Below are 18188 nucleotides of genomic sequence, written 5' to 3'. Positions count from 1 at the left end.
TTGTCCCTCAGCCAACACTATTTTCTGACACTCAGTCATCACTGAATTACTCGCTCACTACTAACTGTTCTATTTGGCACATTTATTGACAGTTGGTCAATATTGATGCTCGATCAACACTATTTTCTTGGCTTATATTGTCACTTGATCAATTCTAGTATCACTCAGCTTATACACCAAGTTCCTTAATTTTCTATGCTCTTTCTTGGTCAAGCCTATACATTTAGTCATTCTTTGATCACTTCTTCTAGGCTTCAGTACAACTGTCTTCTTCATTTGTATTATGATTAAAAAATCACTTTATCTTGTCAAAGTCCAACTAATCAAGTGCCTATTGTAGTTTCTCATAACCCAACCTTTCCTCTAGGTCCTTTTGTTATGTCTTTCTTCTCAAATCCTCTTCATCAATCATCTTAATATGGCATTCTACTCAAATATCAAACTATCTTACCAATAAGGCTTGACATCAATGACAACATAACAATTGTCCCAATTGTAGTTTCCAACAATCTCCATCTTTGGCATTGATGGCAACACCTCTAGTTACCATGCAATCCAAAACATGTAAATTCTTTGAGCATCTCCCTCTATGTTTAGTATTAGACATTCATTAATATCCTTAGTTTCATTCTGATTCTCATCTTAGTGTCTAATAATCTCCATTTTTTAGTTTCATCCAACTTCTCATCCATCCAGCTCTAATACAAAATACACATACTCCCTCTATCATATCAGATCATGAAATCAACCAGCTTCCTTTGTATTGCTGGTAACACCTTGCATATATTCTCCCTCTTTGCAACAACTCTTACTATAACTTTTCATGAATAATTCCCTCTTCATAAGGTCATTATATATTATCTCCCTCACTTATATTCTCTCTCTCTCTTTCATGGTAATTGACATTCTCTCCCTCTTTGACAACAATGCCAAATACACTTCATATTTATCATACATCTTTACCATGTAGATATCTTTATGCCAATGATTTTGAATCTTATTCATCATCTGTCATCTATTCTTATGACTGATACAACATCTTGTTCTTCTCTCTTCACTACTTTAGACAACTCCTAAAGTATGACTTTTTGCATCAATTTTAAGATATTATGATCAACACATTTGATGCAAAGCTCCATTTAAGCTTAAGTAACCTTAGCTAGGGGAATCACCCCTAATTTACCTCTTAGATACTCATGTGCATCCTTAGGTAAAGCCTTAGTGAAAATATCAACAATTTTCTCCTTGGTGTTCACATATTCCAATCTCACTTCTTTATCTTGAACCAACTCTCTCAAGTAATGATACTTGATAGCAATACGTTTTGTCTTTGTGTGCATTACAAGGTTTAAAAAAAAATATTTATAGCACTTGTGTTGTCACAATAGATAACAATAGGATCAGTGATCTCTTCCTTCATCCCTTTCAATAATTGCTTGATCCACACAATGTCTGAACAATTTACTAATGCTACTACATATTAAGCTTCTAATGTTGATTGTGAAATGTAGTTTTGCTTCTTTCTTGTCCAAGAAATTAATCCCTTTCCTAGAAAGAAAGCTCTACCACTTGTACTTTTTCTATCATCAACATTTCCATCCCAATCCACATTTGTGTACACTTACTTAACTCTCTAGAAAGAGGAGTCAAAACAACTTTTTCTTCCTTAGGTCATTCAAGTGCCTTCAAGAAAGAGAGATCAAAGACCTTATATTATTCAATACTGGATTAAAGTCTAAAGTGCCCCAATCATCTTCAGATAAAGAAGAAGATGGTTCTTCACTTGATTGATTGTTAGTCTTAATTGTATCCTTTAGCTTCTCTTCCCTGGCTCACAACACTTTAGAAGATTCAATATTATAACTATTAGGTCTATCATTCACATGAAGAGTATACATCATGTTTTCATAGATAAACTTAACCTTGCAATGAAGCGTAGAGGTAATAACATGCATATTATGTAACCATGGTCTTCTCAAAAGAAGGTTATAGTCGAGAGGTCCAAACATCACATGAATTAAAGTATCCAATACAATAGGACCAAATTTAATAGGAAGAGTTAAAATCCCAAAGTTTTCTTAGCAATGTTATCAAAGCCATGGATAGGAAGACTACCCAGCTTCAGAGTAGACACATGAATATTGATAGCTTTCAACATATCCAAGCTATAAACATTCAATCTTGACCCATTTTAAATTAAAGTTTTTTGAATAATATTTCCATTGATAAGGACTACGACCATAAGAGCATCATATTGATCTTGCAATTTCTTAAGTGGTAAATCATCCATAGTAAACACAATCTAAAGAGGAGAAGATGTAGCATGCATAAACTCTCAGAAAGAATTAATGTTATCTTGATTAGGTGGAGGTTTAGGAAGAGTAGATAAGCCTTCTGCAAAGCTTCATGATAAGTAGGGGATGTTTGAAGAACTTCCCATAATGAGATCTTAAGCAAGAGTAGTGCATAATTGTTCAACCAGATCATACTCTTTTCCAAAGGAACTAGGTAAACAAGGTACTTGAGGAAGCACAGGTTGAGAATGTGGTAAAGGTGTAGGAGACACTAGAACATTCAACTAAGGATTATTCTATGTTTGATATGTATGAGAAAATCAAGTGTAATAAGGTTTCCTGTTAAGGACTATAAGAGGATTATCATCCCAAGGAATTCCCTTAAGAGTGATAATGGGTTGTTGAGGTGGACATCCTTTAAGAGTGATAACAAGTTGAGAGAATTGCATAAGTTCAATATTATACACAATATCACATATAAGAAGCCATGACATAACCCTATTATAAAGGTTGGTTATGAAAGATGTAGAGGAAGTCATAAGAGGAATGGATTCAATGAAGATCTCATTATTTTCTTCTGGCTCTTTGCTACTAGACATTTTTAAAGGTTTAATAATAAAGACACCATCAAAATATTCATAAAAGAAACCATACATCTTGAAGCAAAGCAATATCACTCAAGATTATAAATGTAAAATGCAAAGTAATCCTAATAATGCAATATATTTTTGTATTTTTGAATTTATGAATGCAACTCATAAGACAAAGATCTAACTACCAAGATAAAATAAAAGGGGGTTTCACATCAGGTTCACCAAATTTTTTAGGGGGAAAATGGCACAATGATTAACAATGTAAACAAGACTAAGAAAGTTGAAAAATTTCTCCCTAAGCCATTCAATACAAGAGAAAGAGGGGCTTCCAAACATAACTCTTGATAAGCCTTGAATTTGATTAGCAAGACCCTAAAGAAGATGAAGAGATGCCAATACAAAATCTGTAAACTTGTCAAGAAAGTACGCTAGCAAGTTCTCTTTCATGCAATGTAAATAAGAGATACAATGAATATAGATATGAAATACACAGAAATAGCCCAATGGATATTTGTAAGTAGATGTATGCTAAAAGAAAAATAAAGGCTAAGGTACTCACCTTGAAATGTGAAGAGGAAGATGTAATTTTTCTTCAAAACTCATAGATCTAAACTTCTAATTACGGATCTTATAATATAACAACGAAAGGAAGAAAACCCAAAAATCTCCCCGAAAATAGAGACTGAAGGACTAGGTTGACTTGAGAAGACATCCTACAACTACGTTGACATATTCTAGCTACCTAAAATTGACGACTCCAAAAAGCTTACCGATAATAGGTTCTAGATTTGTAGTCCTTTTCTCTCCCACCTATAGATTTGTAATGAGTTTTATGTGTTTGTGTGGCTATAAAGGAGTTTGATAAAGGGATGCCAATACAAAATCTATAAACTCCTCAAGAAAGTATGCTAGCAAGTTCTCTTTCATGCAATGTAAACAAGAGATATGACAAATATAGATCTGAAAGTAGATGTATGTTAAGAGGGAAAATAAAGAATAAGGCATTCACCTAGAAATGTGAAGAGGAAGATGTATTTTTCTTCAAAACTCATAGATCTGAACTTCCAATCGGGGATCTTAGAATATAATGATGAAATGAACAAAACCCAAAATCTCCCCAAAAATAGAGACAAAAGGACTAGTTCAACTTGGGAAGATGTCCTACAACTAGGTTGACATAGTCTAGCTACCTAAAATTGATGACTCCAGAAAGCTTGCGAAAAATTGGTTCTAGATTTGTAATCCTTTTCGCTCCCACCTACAAATCTATATCAAGTTTTGTGTGTATGGGTGGCTATAAAGGGGTTTGCCTTAGTCAACCCTCTAATTTGGTGATTTTGACCTCTATAAATAGTCATTAGGAAAAATGTTCTATGTATGTGTGTATGTGCGTAAACCTAGATTTGTAGATCTAAAATGTAAATATGCTAAAAAGCTAAGAATCTACTTTGCAGGTGAAATCCTAGCACATAAGTGTGCATGTATGTAAAATGTATGTTAAATTATGAAGGTGCAAAGAATCATATCTGAAGTATGATGTAGAAAACATACCAAGCCCCCAAGGCTAAATTACTATATCCATCTTTGAGATCCCTTCACAATTCCATGTTTGATAAATTCGCCTTTGAATGCTTGGTGAAGAATAATAGCCTCACTTGCAATGAAGAATAAGAAACCAACCCTTGCTTTCACCTTGCAATTGCTCTAAGTCAAATTTATATGTCCATAAGTGCTTTCTCCTTGATCCTCTCATACCATGTTATGTTCAAATGAGGGATTTAATGCCTTTTTATAGGAGATTTCATGAAATTACCCCACAAGGGCCAATTGCACAAGCAAGATTTTAACATGAGAGTTAAACATTTTCGAGCCCTCAATCAATAGAAACCCTAGGACTAGGTCAATTTGGGTCGACCTAGTCTAGACCAAGTCAATCCAAGTTGACCTAGTCTAGAAGGTTGACCTTTAGGGTTTTCCTATCTAGGTTTCAGACTAGTAAGGGTCAGACATGGAAAGTGTGTGTCAAATTATCATTTGAAGATCCAATCTGGGATTTCAAGATCCTAGAAAGGGATGATGCTCATAGATTGGGTCCTAATGTAGTGAATATGTAAAGAAAGAGGGAAATCAAGGAGTATTTGTTAGGTCCTACCTCAATTTCACCTAGAGAGAGAAGAGAAAAGAGGTGAAGTGTGTGCTTAAGGTGTGAATATGGAATGCAAACACACAAAAAAGGAGCTAAAAGGTCTTAAATTGAAGTGTGTCCAATTTAAGATGGTACAATTACAACCTTTAATATTAAATCATGTTTTTTCTATAAGATCATTCTTATGGCCATCTCAACTCTTATGTCTTGGTGTGAGCATAATCTTGGCATATTAACTAGGAATCTAATAATGAGTCATCTTGACCTCTACATATTTGATGCTTATTTTATATTCCTAAACCATATCTAATATAGATCATATTCATATCTTCATAGTTGCATTTGCACTATGGATGGTTGTATGATCTTGTGATGTCCCTTAATAAGGTTTGATGAAAAAAATAAGGACTTATTTAAATGACCCTTGCAAATTGCACTTTGCATTTCATATTAGTTACATATTAGGTGTTCATTCATGATTTAATAGTGATTTTAACTACCAAGTAGTTGTAACAAAATTGAATCTAAGGGAAGAAAAATCCTCTAATGGATACACTTTGTTTAGAACCTAGAGCAACTATAAGGCTAAACTCTTCACTTCAGGTTCTACAAGACCTAAGTGGGTAGACCTTAGATTCTACTATGTCACCAGTTCAAAAACCAAAAATTTGAATCTATAGAGTAAAACCCCAACTCCTTCTATGCTTGTAATGACAAAGGCATGAAATAGCTACTAACATGACCTATGAGATTGACAAACTAAGTGTGGGTATCCTTTTCAGCTCTACAACATGAAAGGGGAAATATTTTGGTTATGAATTGATTGTAGCACAACTCACATAATGTAGATCCTATGGATTATCAATGACCTATCCATTGTGTATTCTAAAAATTATAACACACATCAAGATATCAATTATCTATCTTTTCACTTTGTGAATAACACATCAATGCTCACAATGAATCTCACACTCATCATATCCTTACATGAAATCCACAACCTTGTCAAGAAATACAAGCATTTACTTGATTCTTTGAATCAATGACAAAACACATCAAAACATACAACCCAAAATGAGCTGCAATTGGAATCTATGTCCTTTGTCCATAAATCACTAAGAAATTGCAAACAACTGAGATAGGAGAAAAGAATCAAAATGAAATTAATTTCATTTGTTGCTTTGTATTCATTTCTTTGAGAAAAATATATTCAAGATGCATGGGAATAACCTATGAAACACAAAATAGACAAGAACTTAACACTAAAATTCCACTATTGATGTTCATACAAAGAGAGAGTGCTAAAGAAGGTGGAATCACAACTATGGAAACTTGTCCAAAAGATTGGAACCTACCATGTATAAAGAAAGAGAAAGAGAAGATATAGAAGAATGAAAATTGTGGATCTAATCAAAGGCTGCCACTTATCCACTTGAATCTTCATCCATTTCTGAAACAAAGATTCTCTCCTCTCTCTACAATAGAAAACCAGATCAAATCTCATCGTTATGCATATTTTTTTTCCAAATATCCATCCAAGAATAATGAGAAATCCTCTTTTGAAATAATATCATATCTTATACCAAAATATTGCCAAAAATCCCACTAAATTGGTTAAGAGACAAAATAACAGTACTAGTAAGACCCTTTCCAAGTTTGGCGACTACCCACTTCACCATTTAGTCACAGACTGCAATTGAAATGCCAAACCAGAATACAGTTGGAAATCGAGCACATCAAACAAATCTAGGCATAACTTTCACCCATTTCTACCTACACAAGATCTCATGTCAAAATTGAGAACTAGACTTTGAGACCTTTTCGTTGATATATGATAGTGCTATATTTTCTTAAAAACTAGGCCTAGGACGTCTAGTTGAAGTTGTAAGTTAAAAATGATGAACATGCCCTTTAACATTTAAAATATTTGACTTTATTATAAAATTTAGACTTTAAAATAAAACCTTTTTCATTTAAAACCCTGACTTGCACATTCACTTATGAGGGAATTTTTTTTTAAAATTATTATTTTGAAACCTTTTCAATTTCTTGTCCCCTCCAATTTTGGGTCAAACCTATTGACCGACCTGTATGACATGTGTCACCATCTTATTCATTTCTCCTAACATAGTCACTACATGGTTATCTACACACTTGGATGCTCTACCACATCATTTCCACGTAGCAATCTCTCATTGGTCTTTGGAGTTGCCACCTCACATTGCTCCATCACCCGGGCTTGCAGACACATGTCATGCTCTACTTGGGTCACCTTCTCACAATGGTTAATGGTTGAGCATCTTCCCAAGCTAACTTAACGACAATCATTGATCCCTCATCACGTGTCAAAATCTTATTGAATCTGACATGAGCTTGCCCTACCACATGTCGCAACATTGCTTTGTTGCATAACACCTCATCACTTCCCACGTTATTCAAGACTAAGCAACACTCCACCATGTATCATCTCTGCCAGCTCATCAAGCCTTGTTCCCCTGCCATGTGTTAGTTAGTCACATTGTTGCATTACACATCACCACCTGCCATATCAATTATGACTCAACAAAATTCTTCCACATGTCATCTTTTCCTAGTCAGCTCACATTGAAATTTGTGCCACATGTAAGGTTCTAATTCATCCATCAAATCACCAAGTCACCTCCAAGTCATCTACTCAGTTAGCTACAAGCTTTTTCAAAAATATGCCCTAAGTGCACCAAACTAGCCTTGAGCCCACCATGCATGAGTCTCCTTTTGTCTTGAAGTGAAGCACTTAAGACACTTAGAAGATGAACACTTCTATATTTAAACCACCAAAAAGCCCATTTCATAAGCAATGTGGGATAATGGCGATAACCACTTTCATCAAAACTCTCTAAAATATGATTAAATTCAAATTGTTGGTTTGTTTGGGCCCAGAACTAGAACTTGTAATTGATTTAAGTCAATAAATCAACACAAAAATGTCTCCTAGATCCATGTGCCATTTTATTTATTTGATTATGTGTATTTACATTTGGTCTATGCCACCTACACACATTATGTTGGCTCTCCCAAACCTGAATGCAAACCTACTTGCATTCGCATTAAATCAGTATGGTACCTTCCTAATTTGTGTCACCAGATTTTGCTAAGGAAAGTGCACACATGGACATCTTGATTAATTTCTAAGACCTTTATAAATTGAATTGGCCCATGAGGAAAATGTACATTACACAAAATTGCTTCCTCTACAATATTCATCCACGTGCATTGGTGCAATTTATGATAGATATAACATATAGACACTTCTTCTACACACCACAATCTTTGTATGAGATATAGATCAAATGTCACAAAAGGATAATCAAGATAAGGTTTTGGCAACTTGCGATGGGTCCCTAGTAAACATAGTAAAGAGCAGTTAGAACAAAATTAATTATTCCCTCGTGATTTTTGTGTGAACAAATTGGAGAGTGAGTAGCAATGACAACACAATCATAGTGAAAGTGATGCCAATTGCCTCCATGAAGATGTACATTAGTGTGCAATGTCAAACAATACTACACCCCCATAACTCATGTATCACCCTTTTGTAATTAATTTATTTGAAATGGAGGTTCATGCAGTCTTAGAATGGACTATTGATGGTATGTAAAGAAAAAGTTGAATGTGAATTATGTGCACTTTAACTTGGAAAACCAATACATGTAATTAAAAACATTATGCCTCAGTCTTCCTCATATTATGTTAGAAATTCATACTTCTAACCAACTAAAATTTAACATCAACTAACCACATCATCCCATTAATTGTAAACAATGAAATGAACTTCCATAGCTCAGCAATACTCCCCTTTCCAACCACTTAGGACTTCACTTTTCTTTGGCACCTTTTGCCAAAATTTCTCGCAAGATCCAAACAATACCTTCATACATACATACATACATACATACATATAAAGAAAAAGTTGAATGTGAATTATGTGCACTTTAACTTGGAAAACCAATACATGTAATTACAAACATTATGCCTCAATCTTCCTCATATTATGTTAGAAATTCATACTTCTAACCAACTAAAATTTAACATCAACTGACCACATCATCCCATTAATTTTAAACAATGAAATGAACTTCCATAGCTCAGCAATACTCCCCTTTCCAACCACTCAGGACTTCACTTTTCTCTGGCACCTTTTGCCAAAATTTCTTGCAAGATCCAAACAATACCTTCATACATATATATATATATATATATATATATATATATATATATGTATGTATGTATGTATGTATGTATGTATGTATGTATGTATGTATGTATGTATGTATGTATATGTATATGTATGTGTGTATGTATGTATGTATGTATATATGTATGCATATACATACATATATATGTATGCATACATACACACACACACACACACACACACACACACATGTACATACATATATATTTTTATGTATAGATATGTATGTATGCATGCATACATATGTATGTATGTATACATATATATATGTATATATATATATATATATATATATATATATATATATATATGTATATACATATGTATATATATACATACATATATATGTATGTATATATGTAGATATATATATATACATATACATATATATATATATATACATATACATATATATATATGTATATGTATATATATATCTACATATATACATACATATATATGTATGTATATATATACATATGTATATACATATATATATATGTATATATATATATATTTATACATACATATATACATACATATATATATATACATATTTATATATAATATATATGTATGTATATATATATACACATATATATACATACATACATACATACATGCGTACATACATACATACATACATACATACATACATACATATAGATCATGTCACTCTAATGGAATCAGTTGGGCCCCAAAGTGGGTCCAACTAAAAACATTCAAACTCAAAAACTTAAACCTTCAAAATGATCCATCGAGTTCATTGCATTGATTTGATTATAAAGTGACATTAATTAGTCAAGTAAAACTTATCTTTTTCCTTTTCTAATTAGTGTCACTTTTGTGTAGAGAGGCTTATAAGTTGGCTTTAAAAATTGATGAAAACATTTGATGTGAACTCAAAACTTTGCACATATATTCTTCATTCCATATACTCTCATCCTACATAATTTTACCTTATAACAACACCTGGGTCAAAAGATATTGACCATCAAAGTTGTCCTTCTCTAACTACCTTGCAATACAATACATTAGAAAACAATAAAATGCATCCAGTTTTGACTTTGAAAACTGGTCAAGCAACCACTTGGGGAGATGAAACATAGGATATTGGTAGATCTTCATATGGAGAGTATAAGTCCATGATTTGGGCTCATGAAAATAATTGGGGCAAATTTGGCAAACCTCTGAAGCTGGGTCTTGGGAATTACAGAAATAGGAATGTTGACTCAACAAAGTTTTTGCAAATGGAAAGAACCTGGGAAAGTGTACAAATGGATTGGTCAAAACTTAGAAACTAACACACTAGAACTATTTTCAGTATATAACATAATGGTTAAATCCATTTGGATTCATCTATAACGGTTTCAAAGTTATAGCATCTCAAACAAGGCTTCTAACAAAATTGCACACTTGGTTACCAATAGAACTTTAGAAATTGCGTTTGAAAACTAGTCAAACAGATTCATCATAAGTCCAAATTTCAAATATAACAAGTATTTGACCCCAAAAATGTAATGCAAAAATAATTTTATCAATAGGTTTAACCAAGTCAAAGTTATGACTCGTCAAACAAGGCTGCTTAAAAATTGTCATAAAAGATTACTAGGTAGTTTTAAGTTTTTGCAAATGGAATAAGCTTGGGAAACTCATTAAACAGATTCATTAGATCTTGAAATTGAAAACTTAGGATGTATTATATGAAAATAATTCAGTGGTATGATCATTTATTCAAAATTCATAATGGGTCATGAAATATTCACTGTCAAACAAGGCATCCCAAAATTCTGAACAATGTGCATCAACATGACTACAATAAACAACCAACTTTGGATAATTCAAAATCTTATCAAAACATGTCGAAACAACTTGAAATATGGAAGATAGGTTCTTTGATATGCATACTAGATACCCCTAAAGTGGAGAGTCACAATACTTGACTGGGTACAAGATATTCAAATGCAAACTAGCCCTTTGAACTCTATTTGACACTTACGCATAAATGCAAGTTTCTCAAATGCTCAAAATGACACTTCACGAAATGGCTCTAAGTGGAAAATTATAATCATGAAATGTATGCATATGCTGAATGAAAAGGTGTGGAACAAATTTAACATATCATTGGCCTCGAAATGATAGTCAGGTACATATACATGGAAGGCACTTATAAAGTCTCATTAAGACTTGTTTTTAGAATAGGTACTCAAAATGTGTTTACAATTTTGAGTCCCAACATTAGGTTTTGCATTTTACATTTGAGTAAGGAGAGAGTATTTTTCAATCAACCAAATTCATCCTCATATCTCTTCTTCTCTTCTTGATCATGTCTTTTTAATCCTTTGATCTTTTACACTCATCACCTTTTTCTCCTAACTTGCAATCTAAGGGTTTGATCATATCATCTCATTTGATCTTATCCAAAATGCTAAGCTTTAAATTCATTTTCAAATATATTTTATTTCTAAAAATAAATTACATCCTCACCTATTTTCAATGTCCTAGATCCATATTTTAGATCAAAATCAAAATTTGAATTCATCTTCCTAGTCAAAATTGTGATTTAAAATTTATTTTTATGCAATTAACTGATTCATTTGAGGAAAATATTTCATATCTTTTGAGGAAAACTTCATTCACATTTCATCATCATCCCAATGTCTCTATCACTATTGTTTCCATATCATTTATTCTTTATTTGACCTAATTTCAATATTATATCCTTCTTGTCAAACTTAGACAAACTAGGGCAATTTCTCATAGTTGGGTGGTCAAACTTTGTTATATTCTTTCTAAATTGCTTATCAATCATCATGAACCATAAATTCTCTTTATTTTGTCAAACCATATCATTTTTTCATTTCCTTTATATTATTTCAATTTTGATCCCAAGGGGGCAAAAAAATCTATAATCGATCTTTTCACTGCTACAAATTGATTATGCTATGCTATCTTCACTAGGGGCATTTCAACTTCATAGCTTCACATAAAGTGGAGATCCTTCAAATATTTATACTCAAGGTAGATTCTTTATCCAATATAATTTCTCTTTGAAATATTAGTTCTCATCGCATCACATCAATTATGGTATTATCTTATAAACCTTTTCCTAACATTTAGTATCATCACTTCACATCAAATTGTTCATTCATGATTATCTACCTTGCTAACCTTCATTCACTGCTAGTTTAGGGTTAAATATCTCACTATACTTCATATACTACTAGTTCAAAGTCAAATATATAATCAAATAGATTGACATCATCATTCTTTGACTCAATGTGCTTAGTTAGGTCACTCACACATTGACTAAAAGAGGGGAAAATGAAATTAACCAATTTTGGTCAAGTAATCTATAAGCCCCCTTTTGATTATTTTTAATCTATATGCTAGTCCACATTATTCTTAGTCAACTTTACATAATTAATTAGTCAATAATCCTTGATCAAATCATCATTTAATTATTTATTTGATTTTATCGTATAGTTTGACCACTTTATCCTAAGTTTTATTTAATTTAAAGAAAATGTCCCCTTTTGATTAAATAAAAGTCCCCTTTATTCGTATGTGAAAATGAAAAGGAAATTTCTAATTTAAAAATAAAAAGTGAAATAAATTGTCTACAAGTTAAATGCACACTTTCCAAGTTGAGTGGAATCTTGACTTCTCAAAAGGCTTTTGCCTCTTTACCTCCAACACTCATTCGTTTACCTCTTAATCTCACTCACTTCTTTTTCTTCTTAATAATCTTGAGCATATGGATCAACTGAAGAACAAATCTCCACCATTTTGTTTTGTCTCTTAATCTCAATCATCTAAATCTCTTTAAAAGGAGGCTTTCTCCTCACTCTCTCATGCCCTATGTCTTCATGCCAATGTTATTCTATGATTTTGATTTTGATTTCTTGAGCACTTGACACTCACTTGAACTCTTGCATACTTACATTCTTATTATTTCATGTCATGGAAAATATAATAACACATCTAGCTTAATTAGGAGGAAGTAATATTGCATCTTGTTATCTTAGTTTACTTTCCTTGTTCTTGCATTTCATTCTATTTTAGCTTTGCATTGCATACTCATTTGGATTCATGGATACTTGTATAATCATTTCTTTATATATTTGAAAATCTCATTCTATGGTGCACCTTAAAAGGGTCTCCATCTTTAGGTTTATTTGAGAGCCACAATCACATAATTTGGTTCCTTTTACATCATGGATAGAGAGCTATAAGCCACCTCTCAAGCTTACTAATCCATGGGATTATTTGAGAAAAACAATTTATAGAAATATGCTCACTTTTTAGCATATAGTTATAGGTTAGCTACGCATCAAAATAGTATCATCAACAAGTTGTTAGTAGAATCACATCAATTTAGATGATGATAGGCATATCACATGAAAAGCTCCCTCCAAAACCAATTTTTACAAGTATCTACCAATTATTTAATTCATAATAGTCAAATAAGTGGGGAAAATGGGGTCTCTGTGTCTTAATCCTTTGGATAGTTTGAAGAAGCAAGACTAAGATCCATTAATAATTCCAATAAGAGAAGGTGTAGAAATCAAATTCCAAGTGAGTTGGAGGACTCTATTTACAAACTAGAATGCCTTAATAATTTTGAGTACTATGAAGAAATCCACATAGTCATAAGCTTTAGATAAATACAATTTCTTTGATAATACCTTCTTATAGAAGAACTATAGGAAGTGGGTATTCTCATGAATAGTGGTAATAAAATGGTGAATTTGTCTATCAAGGATGAAGTCATTTTGTTGAAGATAAGTAATTGATGGTAAGAGGACTAGAATCCTTGAAGTCAAAGCTTTGGATATGATATTATAAAAATAATTTTAAAGGCTTATGGGTAAAAAATAATCCATACAATAATAATAAGGTATATTTCCCCCTTGTATTTGTTAAACTTGGGGATTTCAAAGTTTAGGGGGGATAATTGAATAGTGAGAGATCAATAAAAATTATAAGGGCATATTTCATAAAATGAGAATTATTTATTTTGAGATCTAGGCTCCATTTTTCATATTGTAAACACAATTGTTAAGATCGTTAGCTTGTTGAGCAAGGTGGGGGGTATTATGTTGAGTAAGTGAATCCCCCAAGGTAGAAGTTCCACGAAGAAATGATGATGAAATACCAAATATTATAAAGGGTATATGTTGATATTCTTATGATATATGAGGAGAGGATGTCTTCATGGAAGATGATAGAATTGTAAAAAGAGAAGAAGTATGATCATTCATGAATCAATGTATAGAAGTTTGACATATATTTAACATATTTACATCCATATAATAATATGTATGAGTTTTAGCATAAGTTCTAGGATATGAGGTCAAAGATAGTATGATGATAATGATCTATTAGATGGTTTCTTGTGATAATTTAAGGATTTTCATAGATTAATTGGTTTGTGACATGGACAGTCTAGTGGTAATAGATTTTCCATTTTCTCTAGATGTCGTCACATTGGTTTTAGTTGTGGTTTTTTATTAATAGTGAAGCATGCTTTAGTGATATTGTGATAAATTAAGGAGGAATCAAAATCAACAAGCACTATGACATTATATTTGAAAATAATTGTGAAGATTTCTCCTTTGCTATGTTTAATAATTTTTTTAATCATCTCTAAATTATAAGGATCCTTACGGAATTTGTCCAAATGAGGAGACAAATAAGGTTTATCAACAAGTTATCTTTCTTCAAGATTATTGGTAATATATATTATTCAACACCTTAATTTGTAACTATTGCTGAAAAATGATTCTCATTGTCATTGCTTCCAGTGCAAGTATTTGATTGAGGGGCTCTTACTTTTCTATCTCGTTGTCGAGTGTTGACCATACAAAAGTGACCTTTATAAGGGTGGATTGATGTATAGAAAATTGTCGAATGAATACTAGGTTTTTTAAAAGGTGCTCGATGATAGATGTTGGATGTCTTAGGATAGAAAGTGTAAAGGGATATTGGTAGACTTTGTATTGGAGTGTTTGGGAATGGTTTTAATCAATTTTTAAAAACCTTTATGATATATTTATATTTGATTGAATTTGGATTATGCTCAAGTTGTGATTGATTTTAGGATTGATTGATGCTTGATTGGCTTAGGATGAGATTTGAGGAATTTGCTGGATTTAATTTCTTTAGGGGATGATAAGATTTTATGAAATACTTTGTAAAATGAGATCCTTTATGTGCTTAAGGTATTTGAGTTGGGATAAAAAAATCCATATGTGCTTAAGGTTGTTTCCTTCAACCCTATGATGCATGGAGAGTGTACAATACTTTCTTGATCTTTTATCATAAACCAATAATCTGTTAGAGTAAATAATTAATTATTAATTATTTATTCTTTTACTTAAGTTTACTTAGGTTAATGCATTTATTTAATATTTAGTAGTTAATAGTTGTAGTGATGAGCTGTTGACAACATGGGAGTTTGTTCCCTTTTAGCATGTTCCACCTTTTTGTGGAAGAGTGCTTAGTTGTCAACCTAATCTTTTACCACTTTCCAGCTTGTTCTAAAAGCTTTCATTAGCCTTTATATTTGGGCTCTCTTATCGTATTTTCATAAACTCATATTCCATTTTCATTGTAAATACAATTTTCTTGTTTTGCAATATGTTCTCTCTCAAGTTCGTTTAGGGGTTTTTCAAGCTCCACCTCTTCCTTCTTGGTTTCCCTTCGATAGGTTATTTGCATGTAGGTGATCTTGGTGAGCTGTAGAGTTGGATTTTATCAACTTCTACATGGTATCAGAGCCTCCCTGCTACTTCTTCATTGAAGGAATTATGAAGCCGTGATTCAGAGACACAAACCCTAGTTTGTTTGTGCATTTTTCTTCAATTTGGGGGAAGAGTGATTTTTCAGAGCACTTTCAGCCCAAATAGATACTGCCATTGGATTCGAAAGGCCATTTGCAGTCAGGATTCATATAAAAATTTTCAATTTTGGAGACAGAGCTCTGGGAGGCAAATTTTTTTAGGTGCAGGCCCTACCATATGGATTGTACGGATGATTTGGTGTTAAAAAAATATTTTACGGGCACACCACCGTGGCACCGCCCAACGACCACCATAGGGCTGCCTATACACCACTCAACAGGCGGCACCCCCAATTCTCTCTGCCATAGTGACTCTGTTCCCGACTGCGGCCTCCTTGCCACTCCTCTAGGCGGTGCCTCTCCTCCTGCTCTGTTCGGTCAGTGGTTTCCTCCACAGCACCACCCCTGCTCCTCTGCATAGTCAGCCTACCACTTGTTCACCTACATGGACACTTCAGCAACCTACCTACACACAGTCAATAGTAGTCAGCTTGTCTACGAGTGACATGTGGCACTTTGCCATTTGGCTCTTACCACATCACTTGCCACATCATTTGCCTGCCAAGTGGCATCCACTTGGCACTGCAATGTGGCATGCCACGTGGCCCTTTTTTTGCTACAACGGTCCAAAAATCATTAAATTTTTTCTAGCAAATTGATGACATCATTACTACATCATCAGCCCTCTTGCACCTCTCTAGGGTCATTTTTGACCTACTTGTAATTTTTTGGCCATAACTTGAGCATATAGAGGTATTTTTTCAATTTGAAAGAAGCACCAAAAAGCTGATTTCAAGATGGAGACATTAGTGTAGGTATTTTTAGGTTTTGATGCAGTTTAGTTACTCATTTCTGTAGTTGAAGTCCAAAGTTCTATTTTTGACTTCAACATGCATATCTTTTGCGTCGCATGTTCATTTTTTGAAAATGTTATATTTTTGGAAAGCTGGTTTTGTCATCTCTTTAGAAATGCTATCATTTCCTTCACATTCTGGCCCATGCACTTTCTATCATATTTTTGGCATTTTTGCTCTATGGTGGATATCTTGGGTGTTTCAGGTCTGAGGATCATTTTCAAAGCATGGAATCTTTTGTTTTGGGTTGTACTATCTTTTGTATCATCTTTTTTCCTTTTAAAATCATTATAGACATCATTTGTAAGCACTTTTATGTATATGCACTGAGATAAAGTGCCACTCTTGCATTTTGAGTTCATGAACATTGTTTTGAGACAGTTGTACTTGCACTATTTTTATAAAGCACCATTAGGGGGATAGTTGTTTTTTGTTTTAGGCCTTCTTCCTTTGTCAAATGAGTGTCCCTTCCATGACATTAGCCCCATACAGAGTCAATGTGATCGTGTCTTTATAAGTGTTTGTACCTCTTCCACTCTCTCGTCATTCTTGGTTCTATCTGCAGAGGATTTTGGCCCACCTTCTTAGTTGCTTATCATCTCACCTTGTCTGCATTAAGGGGGGGTTATGTTGTTGTTCTAATGCATCCTTGGTTTGATGGTTCGATAGTGTGAGCTATGTATTCAGTGGTTGATCCTATATACAAGGTGATTGCAGTGGCTGGCTACCTTTGCATTTCGGTGAGATGGATCATCTACCATATAGACACACTCAGTTCATGCCTTCTTCTTCCTTGGAGGTTCTTCAGATCAACAGTTTCTTTTTTATGGCAGATTTTGCAGCTTCTTAATGCTTCAGTGATGCTCTTCATGATCACTTTTGTTCTTGTTTTCTGAAACATTCCACTAGTTGGAGACTTCTTTAGTTCTTCACTAGGTTCTTACCTTTTTTTGGGGAAGGGTTTTTCCCATGTGGTTTTTTCTCTTTCCTTGTTTTCAGAGGTTGCATTTTCTTGCATTGTACATGGGTACCTAACATGGCCTTGTTGCCAGGACCCATTCTGTATTTCATCTTAGTTTTGCGAGCTTAAGGCATTCCCCTAAGTTGCACTTAAGGAGGGTGTTAGAATAATTAATTAATTAATTATTATTTATTATTTTACTTAAGTTTACTTAGGTTAATGCATTTATTTAATATTTAGTAGTTAATAGTTGTAGTGATGA

This window comes from Cupressus sempervirens, chromosome 3, assembly GCF_028749045.1.
Source record: "Cupressus sempervirens isolate cs-2001-9-10 chromosome 3, ASM2874904v1, whole genome shotgun sequence".
Lineage (NCBI taxonomy): Eukaryota > Viridiplantae > Streptophyta > Pinopsida > Cupressales > Cupressaceae > Cupressus > Cupressus sempervirens.
The sequence above is the reverse complement of the archived record's forward strand: the minus strand, read 5'-3'. Positions refer to the sequence as shown.